This window comes from Pithys albifrons, chromosome 5 (assembly GCF_047495875.1).
Source record: "Pithys albifrons albifrons isolate INPA30051 chromosome 5, PitAlb_v1, whole genome shotgun sequence".
Classification (NCBI taxonomy): domain Eukaryota; kingdom Metazoa; phylum Chordata; class Aves; order Passeriformes; family Thamnophilidae; genus Pithys; species Pithys albifrons.
This window is the reverse complement of record NC_092462.1, coordinates 55,193,911-55,205,813: the sequence shown is the minus strand read 5'-3', so window position 1 is coordinate 55,205,813 and position 11,903 is coordinate 55,193,911.

Here is an 11,903-nt window from a genome sequence, read left to right as displayed (position 1 = left end):
GACATGAGGCTTGTTTTAAGTTGAAAGGGTGGAAATGTAAATGAGTTTTGCTGGAGGAAAAGGAGGAACAGAAAACTTCCTTAATTCTGTAGCCTAATAGGCTAGTAATTGATGACTTTAAATAATTTTTCTGAACTGTTAATATTATTTATGTTATACATTCCTTTGAGAAAAACAGAGATATCCCTGGATGAGGTGTCTTTTCTTTCACAGATAGGTTTATAGAACAGCATTTAGTTATTATTATATCTTGTTGTGTCTCTGGACTAACATATTCTAATTCCTTTCATGGAATGCATTTCATGTCCGAATCTTCTTTCTTTCAAGTTTTTCCATGAAATTACATTCCATCTGTGAAGGCCATAAAGCTTTATCATGCCTTCTAACAAATTTTATCACACTTATATAGCAAAAGATGCCCAGAGAGAGCCATAGAACATTTGGGAACTTCTGCCATCTGTGCATCTCCCACTTATGCTTAGTCAGTTCTTCCCTGCACCCCAGTTCCTTCTTCTCCGAAGTGTTGTATATCTATTTCCTTTTGTAGACACAGGGACCTTTACTGTCCTCTGTCTGCGATGAAAATTACTGTAAGCCATGCAATTGTATTAAAAGGACATCATTAGGGTCAAAAAAGTAAATGCTCATTTCATAGTTAGAAAACGATGAAATGATGCTGTAGATGGAATACACTTGGCGGTTCCAGACAGTTGTACTAGTGAAATCTGACATAGTCTTTCATTGAAGTAATGTTTTTCCCCCCACAGGTCCCTACTTTCTTCATTGTACAGAACTAACATTCCCTGAAGTTAAATCAAGGTGGAAAACAGTGTTTCATAGAGTTGGAATGTTTTATTTTAAAAATGGAGACTGACACTGACTTCCAGCATTAAATTCCCCCATGATATTGTCACAAAACAAAACATTTTAGTTGTGATTTCACCTGTTTCTGAGTTCTTACCTGAAACCACAAGACTGTTTTGCAGAAGAGTGAGCATCTCCAGACACACCTTAAGTCAGTGAGAGTTTTGGGTTTCACATGTAAGAGCTATGTAATGTTAAGCTCTTCTCAAAAATGTGGACATTAAAGACTCAGATATCCTAAATGTGTGGATATTTTTGACCTGCATCTCCATAGTACCTTCCATTTTTAATACTGGACTCATGATAACCCATAGTATAATGCAGTTCTCCACAAATTAAATGAAGTTTTTAAATATTTTAGGCAACGCAGTGATATATAAGAAAAATTCCACTTAATAATTCTGTGTCCAGGATGCTGTTAGAACAGTATGCAGTAAGGCCTTGAGACAAATACTAAACATGAAATTTTTTTTTTAAAAATTAGTTTAATATTAAATCCAAACTTACATGTTTTTCTGTGTAATTAAATAAAAATATGAATCAATATATTAACATTTATTAATTTATTTGAATTTATTCAATTGAATTTTATTTATTTTTATCTGATTTCAAATTGAAATTCAATGGATTAAAAATATGTGAATATGTAATTAGATTGCAATTGCTGACTTAAGGGTCTGCTGACAGTATTATTCTGATATTTTCTAACTTCTGAGTGCTATATTGTATATAGTGTTCCCATTTGTTAATATGAATAGGGTTCTTGATATTAGTTTGGGAGTTTTGATATATTTTTTTTAACTAGGTCATTTCCCAGCCAAAACCCAAACAATCAAACTGAAAACACAACAGAAGTTTAATCATCTGATGTATTAGTGATACTCACATAGCTGGCCATCAGGACCGTATCTTTTTGGTCTGCTGAATAAGCCTTTGTGATTTGAACAAAAACTAAATATGTACAATGTTATCAATGTTTTTAAAGGGCATGAGTGGGATAATTTTATACTAATTTTTTTACATCATTGTCCTAGTTCAGCAGGAGGGACCAGCTAACCCTGTGTGGGGATGATCAAAGCTGTGTATTCTACCCCCTCTATTCATTCCCCAAGGTCAATGGGCCATTAGCAGCAGCTGCCCAGGGAGCCATTATCACTTCACACCCAGCCTGAGGGGGGCGGAGCTGCTAATGGGCCATCAACAGCTCAACACCCCCTGGCTCCCAGAGTTAATCACCCATTGTGTGAGTCCCCGCCCAGGGGGAGGGACTGAGTGCTCCCTGAGGGTACATAAGTGGTGGGTAAGAAGACCTCAGGAACCTCTCGTCAGATCCAGAGCAGCAGCAGGACCTTGACAGGAGGAGATCCCCGCTCTCGCCCAGACCACAGCCCTCGCCTGCACCAACAGGTTTTTCTTTTCCTTTTGCTCTGGACTTGGGGGAACCACAGGGGTCTCAGCACAAGGGCAAACAAACCCCCTTGGGTTTGTGCCCCAGGACACTGGGTTATACTGCTGGGGTTTTGGTGAGTTGAAAGCAATTTCCCTTGTGTTTCAGTGTTGCTATTGTAATATTATTATTAAATTTTAGGTCTGACTTATAATCTCTCTCGTGGTGAGTTCATTTCCCCTGCTGGTTCACCTTTAAACCAGCACAATCATTGATACCTAGAGCAGTCAATAACCTTTCTTCATTCTCTTCTCTGTCTTCAGATCAAACTTTCATCCTTCTGTGTTCAAATATAGCTGCTTCCTGCTCCACATTGTTGTGTCCCAAAAGAGAAGTCCCATAATGCTGGACTATCGTAGTTTCTGGGCAAAGAGCTGTAATTGACAAAAGAGTATTAGTTAACCACATGCTGGGCTACACATAATGTGAATAAAATAATCGGAGAATTTAGTATATAAAAATCTAAAGTCCTTGCTACTCTTATGTAAAATACAATGTATTAGTGCATTGCTATTTGAACAAACTTGGGTTGATGGATTTTAATCATCAGACAAAAACTCTCAAAACTTAGCCTCTTAAAAGCTCAAGTTTATAGTGAAAGGTATAAAAGTGCTGAAAATATTTACATAAGGTTGTCTATAAATTTAATTATGGGTAGCATTATGAGATGTTATTGGATCAGTCTGACTTTTTTAGAAAATTTAAATATAGCCTCGGATTTGGAAAGAAGTTATATGCTAGAGCTAAGTAAAGTAATAAGCAACAAAAAAAGGAGGGATATATTATTTGAAGTGTCATGAAGTCATGATAGTTATCATTCTTACTTATAACTTTCATAGGAGTAATATCACCAAGTTAAGTCAATAACTTCTTCCAGGAATGTCATATAAGATCAAACTAAAAAAAGTTTTCTTCTCATTACTTTTTGTTCATGAACTTCTTGGAGCTGTAGTAAATTAAGTATATCCTCTTTAAATTACAATATAAGTCATGTAGTCCCCCTTGAGAAAAAAAAAAATATCCCAGTAGTACACAAATGCCAAGAAGATTTTAAAAGAAAAACAAAAGTTATTAAATGAAAGACTAATAACTTAGTTAAGAAGTAGTTTCACCCAGCAATGTTGATGCATAGTTTTAAAATTAAAATTGGAATGCCATGAGCTTTCTGAAATCTGTTTTTTCTCATTTCTCCCTTATAAAATTTTTATTGCATTTGCTCACAAAATTTAAAAAACACCAAAAAACACAACACAAAAAAAAAAACACTTCCTATCTTCACCTCCCTGTTATTCTATTTCTAATTTTCCTATTCTAATCTATCTCTAAACTTCTCTAAGGTACTTGATAGAAGAATCTTCATGTAGTAATTTATTCTGGTACATGGTTTTCATTTGTTCATCAAGGACTTTATATACATATATATATATATATATATATACACACACACATATACACTATCCATATATTCAGCTTGATAACATCTGGCATCTAGTAGTATCTCTCATCATGTGGATTGATCTTTGACATTCTGGATACCTCTGTTCTTGTAAAACAGAAAACCCATGTGGGTTTTCAGTTTCTTTTACCTGTGCATTATTCAATTCTATGAAAGATACAATAAGTTCCTTTTGGTCAGACATAGCTACTTTTGTTCTGCAATGATCTACTTATCTTCATTTTCATTCCTCTTATTTTAATATAAAGCATTCAGATATGCAAAATAAGAAATTTGTAGATGATGATGTAGATATGTAGGCAATATGTAGACAAGACAGACACACAGATATGCAGTGGTAATGTAGCAGAATATGTAAATTGTGTATCCCCTTGTACTCTTTAATGAACTGTTAAGTGTAAAGCTTCAGATCTTATTCAAAAATTACTAAGAAAACAATGGTTTCACTTTTGCAGCTTGTGCTATAAATAGGCAAAAACAATAAGTAAAATTATAATTATTTACTGGAGATACTCAAATAAATTATTCATTGTTTCAGGTTTCAACAAGGATTGTGACAACAAAATGAGGAAAATGATCAATGAAAGCAAAGTCATGAAAGAAGAATTGCCAGATCTGAAATGAAATTAATTAAAACATTAGAAAATATTCGAAGCAAAGAGTCTACATAACCTTCACTGCAGAATCCTGAAGAAATTAATATATATATCTGAAGAGTCTAAAACAAGGATTTTTAGTAAATATGTCAGGATGATTATTTGGGGAAAATAGCAAATGGCTTGTCTACCTTTGAAAAGGGAAGCAGAAGAGAGGAAATAAATAGACATCTCAATATGATTTTTAGATGGGTTTAGAATGTAAAGTTTCAAAATAAATTTTGAAGCAAAGAATGAGTAATAGTACAGAATCACAGAATTATTTAGGTTGGAAAAGACCTCTGAGATCAAGTCCAACTCTTGACTAATGACCACCTTGTCAACTAGACCATGGCTCTAAGTGTCACATCCAGCCATTTCTTGAACACCTCCAGGGATGGTGACTCCACCACCTCCCTGGGCAGTCCATGTACAAGAAGTTCAAAAATATAGAGTACACAAAAGTACAAAGCAAACTTAATAAAATCTATCCAAATGTTTCCAAGACTAGACAATAACATTTAGCATTATATTTCTTTAATAATTTATCTCCTAAGCAAGCCAAAAGAAGATCTCACCTTCCTAGATTTCAAAACAGTTTTTGACACTATCTGATATGCAAAAAAATTACTTAGGACTGAAAAGACAAAGAATTGACTAATCAAGAATGGACAACAGATTGTGTTAGGTGGTTGCACTGTTAGATGGAAGCTGTTAAGGAGTTCTTCATGGGCTACCTTGCCATGGACCTTTTTGATATTTAAATTAAAGACTAGATCACAAAGCCTTGGAGCATGCTGCTGAAATGTGTGGGTGAAGCAAGTCTGAAAACCATCGAAATCATAAAAGCACACAGGAAGAATCAGATGACCTTGATGACTTTGTAATAGAAATGGAATTAACAGTACAAAAGGGCAATGTAACTAGATTTCCAGCTATAAGCTGTGAGTTCATCAGCTGGAAGTGACAGAGAACAAGAAAGATGCTAGATACTAGAGAAGCCACCAAAACACGATGTAGCTATGAAAAATGCTATTATGGAGTATTAGAAAAGGTATTTCTGGGTTAAAGAAAGGGATGTTTAACACTACCACATGATGTAGAATACATCTACGTGATGAAAATGATAAATAATTCCTATCCATCATATTAAACAAAGATTCACTGAAAACGTCACTAAAAATAGAATGGAGGTGTAGGGGAAGTTTGTCAGCATGATGTCAGGAATGCAGAACTTAATTCCTGAAAGGAAATTGAAAGATCTTGTATTATTCTGAAAAAAAAACAAACAAACAAGCAGATAAAACAAAAACAAAAAATAACAAAACCAAAACAAAACCCACTAAAAAACCCTCAAAACCTAAGATGAAATTCCCCACAGTAAACACAAGAATGGGTAGAAAGAGCCTGCAGATGTTTATAAGGCATTGAACATGGAGATTAGTATCAACATAAGAATTTTACATATATGTAAATACATATAGTTTAAAATATATGCTTTTTATACAACATGAGTGCTTAAACAAGTGGAGGATAGGGCTCAGCACTCAAGAATGCCAGTTTATTCTGAACCATAAACATGATCTCTGGGATCAGGCAAAATAACATTTACACCCAGTGGTTTAATGGAACTTATTTTGATTCAAATGTACATCATTTTGTTCTTTGCTCATCTGCTTAAAATCTACATGAATGCTTTAAACATCATTCACGCATTAGGTGCCTAATGCAAAGCTCATTTAGTCAAAGTGCTTCCATTGACTTCTGTATGCTTTGGATTATGTTCTATATCCTTACCCATCAACCAGCTGCTGCAGGCTTGCAGTTTTATCACAATATTAGACTGCTTTTCTTTTTTCCCCATGATCTTAAGAGGGAAAGAAAGAGGTACACATTGGTTTGCCCTGCCTGTTCTTTAATGTGCTTAGATTGCAGTTATTTCCTGCTGAGCCCTGGATGAGGTTTAGTTTGTTGAAGAGCAACTTTTTAATCATCTCACAGAATGAATGAACTGGAAGATATGTCAGGCTTCTATCAGAAGATGAAAAATGTGGAAACTTATCAGTACCTCTCTTCCTCTGGATATATTATAGGTCATAAAAACCTGCTCTGTACAGTACTTATTACTCTTATAAAGGAAGCTAAAAATGTAATTATGCTAAGGATGATCACCAAGAAACTTTGCAAAACAGCTAAAACAGACATAAAACTCGGGCTGTCTGTGTATGGCAAAAAGTGGAAGTGAGGCAGGAGGAGAACAAATTATTTCAAAGTCAGGATACGTAATCTTTCCCACAGGAAGGGTAGCTACAAATCCTTCACTCTTATTTTGGAGAATTAAGGTAACAGTGCAAAACATTTCAAAAGCAAAGCTAAACAGAGTACCAGTTGATCATTACCAGCATATAGATGAGTGCTTTACAGCCTAAAATACATTTGGCTACTCCTTTTGGTTGTTAAAGGATTTTGTTTTAGGGTGATATAACCAGGGCCTTCTCCAGTCTCTAATCTGGTTAAATGCCAAAGATCTGCACTAGACCTGTGTAGTACAGGCATGGAGATGCAAGTTTATGTTTTAATCTAGTTCAGGGAAATGTGTAAGGGACTCCACCTCTTCACAATTCCTCTTGCTAACCATTAACAGTAGATTTTGGCAGGTGGATAGTCCTTACTTTTTTTCAGTGGATAGTCATGCCCTTGGTAGGGTCAAATGATGGATTAAGAGAAAGCATTGTCTTCTTCCACACTGTACAGCAACATAAGGTTTATAGCAATATGACCTCTAAGCAGTCTAATGTTGCACTTTTCATATGAAAAGAAATAGCAAGTTTTAACATTATAAAATACTTAGGAAAGCAGTTTTAATCATTGCAGAACAAAGCCAAATAGCCTGTCCAATAAACAACCAGCAGCTAGGTCCCATTCTAAATTACTTTGTTTACTACCATATTTATTTCCCTAATTTAGAATAACTGTGTATTTATATGGCCCCTATTTCAGCCAGAGTGCAGTAATTCTTTTTGACAAAGTAGAGAGAAATATTAAAGCTTCTAAATAAGTAAGTATTTAGATGTGTAAATTTATAAATTTCATTTTAGGTATAGTCAGTAAGACATATTGGCATTAACTTACAGAAAGAAATAGATCAGCACCAAATTCAATTATCCATAACAGTATTTGAATTATAATATCAAAGATGCTTCTTCAGAACTCTGCAGAGTTGCCAGCTTGCTTGGGTATTTTCTCTTCTGCTCAACAGGCAGCTGACACAGTAGATTCATGAACACATGGCAGATATTTTATGCTGTCCTGAATGACATTAAATTCAAGTTGCACAGGATGCATTAGGAATATTGAAAAAAAATGTTATGAACTGATGATTTACATTTAAAAATGAAAGAAAACTTTAATTCACAGAAAAAAATATTTGTAGCATTAAAAAAAAATGTGGAGCATAGTACTGAAAAAAGACATGTTTGGTCAAGAAATCTTCAAGAGTGTGTAGAGGCAAAATGGCTTTATTAAGACTATGTACCCAGTTCAGTATATAAAGGATATCCGGCAGAAATAAGTGGGAGCACGAGCTTGAAAATAACTTATATAGATATATTGTATTTCAATGTATCTATAACAGTTTAGTATATTTTACTAATCAAATTTCATGACACGAGACATTTCTTTGTATATACAGTTCTCTGGAACACAAACTTGTTTTAAACTCTCTTCAAAACGAGCTTCTTTGACTTCCCAGCACTCCACCAAATAAAGCAGAAATGGTTGCCATGTTTTCAAAGACCAATCTTGAGGTGAATGCAGAACATATTAAAAAATACAGAAGTACAAAACTGTGGTCTGATGAACATTATCTGGAAAGAACTATTTTTTATTGGCTTGCCTAGGAGACTGAGCAGGTCATTGCACTTCCTTTTATCTCATAGGGACAATTTACAAAGCACTTTGAGACCTTCAGTGTGCTCACACTGATATCCACCTTGGAAACATTATACATAAAAAAAAATCCCTACATTATTTCCCAAGGTAACTGTGGTGTTCTCTGCTAGTGAATCCATAGGCATATCAACTATGCCTATTTAATATTTGTGACAACAAACTTATTTTTCTTTCTTTGTTGATGCTACCTGGTTCTCATACATTTCATTTAAGTTCAGTCCAGTTTTAATTATCTCCCTTGAATGTCTCATTGTATTTCTTTATGTAAAATACATACTAATGATTCATAATTTCCTTCTGTTTTTATAGGAATTCATGCAAACTCACCCTATTTTTTTCTATAGTTTACTTTGCATTTAGAGAAATTGAACAATAGTTTTATTTAAAAATAAATCTATAAAATAATAGGGCTGGGTGCAGGACTCATTTATATCCCTGCAAATCCAGGAAAGTCAGTAGTTGCATACGAAGCATAAATCTAGCAAAAATCTGCCTCCCCTCATTAAAATTCATATGCTTTTTTAAGACCTTTCATTAATTTTTCCTTCTGATTTTAAGCATATTCTGTCTGTCATTTCTGAATGATTTTGAATAGCTAGAATTTTTGTCAACATCTGGGGGGAAAAACAGTCTGTAAAAGACCTTTCATAACAAATTCTATAGAATAATGACAAGAATAAATGAAAGAAAAAAAAAGAGAAAACCTGGAAGCTATTGTGATTTGTAAGAAATATATACATTGCAAAAATCTTAGTAAAAAGAATTACTACCACTTTGGCTAAATAATAATTTTCATCATTCTTTTTAAATGTGAGAAATCAGAAATGCTGATGGAATCATGCCCCTGCAAGAGCCTTTCATTTTGAACAGACCTCAGATATGACTTTAAGAATGAGCAATTATAATCATGTGTTATCCAACACAGATTAATTCTGCTCTGTCAGTAACTTTTATGGTGTATTATGTAGCTCAAAATTCTCAAAGAGAGTAAAAGGGAGAGGATTTAAACAAAGTGACTGGTTTCATGCTTAGCTAGCATTCAGTTAAATAAGCACAGATGTGGGTTTTATCTGCTTAAAAGTAAATCTGTGGTTTCTTTATTTAAACTCTTAAGTTTTAATGTCCATCAGAAAGGCTGTTGCTGCAATGAATAATTCAATCATTTCTGCCCATTACATGCTACTACACAGCAAGCATATTTGCAAAGCTGTGAAAGACACTGGCCAAGTGTCAGCACTCCCTGTAGACTCAGCTGGCCTCCCAGTATATTCACTGCAAGGAACTAAGGATGCTGTGAGGTGGACAGAGGGCGGTTGTGGTAGGGAAGGGAGTTGAAGAGGTCACAACAGAATTGCACCACATCAGCAAGACACTTTGAGAGATGAGAGGTCACCGCGGGCTCCGTGTTGCTGTGGTGTCATTTCAGCTGTTTGTCCCTTGGTGGAGTTCTTGAGTTAGTTTCTCCTTTCCGTCAAATGGCTTTAACTGCTGCATGTGGGAATTCTGTCCTTGTTTTTACCCTGCTTTCGAATTTGCTGTCATGTTTACTGTATTTAACCTTTTTCACGTATTAATATGAATGTTACTCTCAAGCCGACCCATTTTTTTCTTCCTGGAGCTTCTTTTTCGTTTGTGTGCGTGCAAATACTAATATGTAGTATGTATTTGTTAAGGTATAGAGAAGTATGGATATGTAAACAATCTGTCTCAACCAGGGATCTCAGAAGTAATTTTCCAGTGAGAGTCACCGACATTCCTAAACTGCAAAAACGAAATTATCGTGGGCTGAAAGTGCCAACTGCGGACGCGAGTTCGGCTGCCCATGACAGAAGCCGGGCTCAGCCAAGACACCAGATAAAACAGCCATTAATTACATCTGCATATTTTAGCGATGACCCCTGTCTTTCCAACCGACAACTACAACAACGACAATAAAACCCCCCTGCAGAGTATCGGGAGCTTGGGGGAATGCAGAAAGCTGGGGAAGCTCTCAGGCTGCTTTAGGATTTCCCCACGTACAGCAGGCTGAGATTGTCAGCAAGACGGATTCCTTCCCACACACAAGATGCCACTTCGGTGGCCTTATCAGATGTTCCCTTTAAGGACACAAGCTCCTATTTCCCCTCTGTATATCATCAGCATCTCAGGCTATTTTATTTATTACAGACGATTACATTTGTGATCCCGCTCCCCACTTGATCTCACCAGATCAGGAGGACAAATGCCGCGTCGCGTCTGAGCGCGTGTGGGCGTCTGTGTGCACCGGGGAGGGGGGCAGCCGGGAAGATGGGGGGGAGTTACACTGCGCAACAGATTTGCCCTAGAGGGACAAACCTCCTCTAACAGCTGGGCTTGTTCCTACCGACACCCGGGAGGCTGTGGACGCACGGGCCGCGAGACGGGGAGTCCACGGTGCCGGGGAGGCGGAGAGAGGGGCGGGGGTGATTCCACTGTCTCCCCGCACGAACGAGCGGGCTGCGAGGGGGTGCGGGGGACACACAGCCAGCACAGCCCCGTCCTCCCCGCGGCAGCCGGGGCACGTGGACCGGGAGCAGCGCGGCCATCCACCATGCAGCGCACGTCGGGCCCATTTCCCACGCCGGCCGCCTGCCCTGGGGGAGGAGGGGAGGCGGCGAGGGAGGAAGGGGGAATGATGGAAAAGGGGGGGCCGTTACCTCTGCTCCGAAAGAGGAACCAATCCACTGTGAAGGACGCAGCACTCTCGAGCAGGAAAGACATTGCACATTCAGAGAGAGATTGCATGTGAAGACACTGCAAAAAAAAGAAAGAAAGGGAGGGGGGCTGGGGGCGCAGACAGCGTGTGAAAGGCATAGTGTGTGTAAGAGAGGCCAGCGAGGGTAGGAAGGGGAGGGGGAGCGATTGCACATGGTAAGAGAAAGAAATCACTCATTCGCTTGAAAGAGGCTCTCGCAGAGCAGACCGTAGTAAAAGTAGACATGGGAGACAACGGGAAAGGAGACACAGGAAAGAGGCGAGCATCCATGCCGTGCAACAGCCCGGAATCCGATTAAAGTTTATGGCGGGGAGGTTAAAAACGCTCTCATCCCGCCCCTCCCCTGGCGAATACGTTAAGTCTCCTGGCGGCGTTTAAAAACACAAAGGGAAAGGAACAGCCGGGAGCTGCGGCTCGCAATTGTATTGCCAGTGCAGGGAGCCAGTGTAAAGCAGTATGCTGGTATTTCTGCGTACTGGCATGCCTGTATTTTACACTGTGAGCAAAATTTCCTCTTCTCGGAGCTTCAGAACAGCGAGGGGGAATTTTGATAAATTCAAGTTACTTGGCAAATATAATAGGGATTTGGTATTAATCCTACTTAACCCGCTGCGAAGATGCTGCGTTCCTGAGACCCCCTCCTCCGTCCGGGACTGCGGCGGTGAGCACTGAGCCTGCGCCGAGCTGGTCTTTCTCGCTGATGCTGCAGATAGAAAGCCGAGTGTCTCCAGCATCGGCGGGGGAGGGTTTTCGTGTCCTGGCGAAGCAGAGAGAGCGGCCGGGGCCGGTGCCAAGGCCGGAGGAGACGCCGAAAAA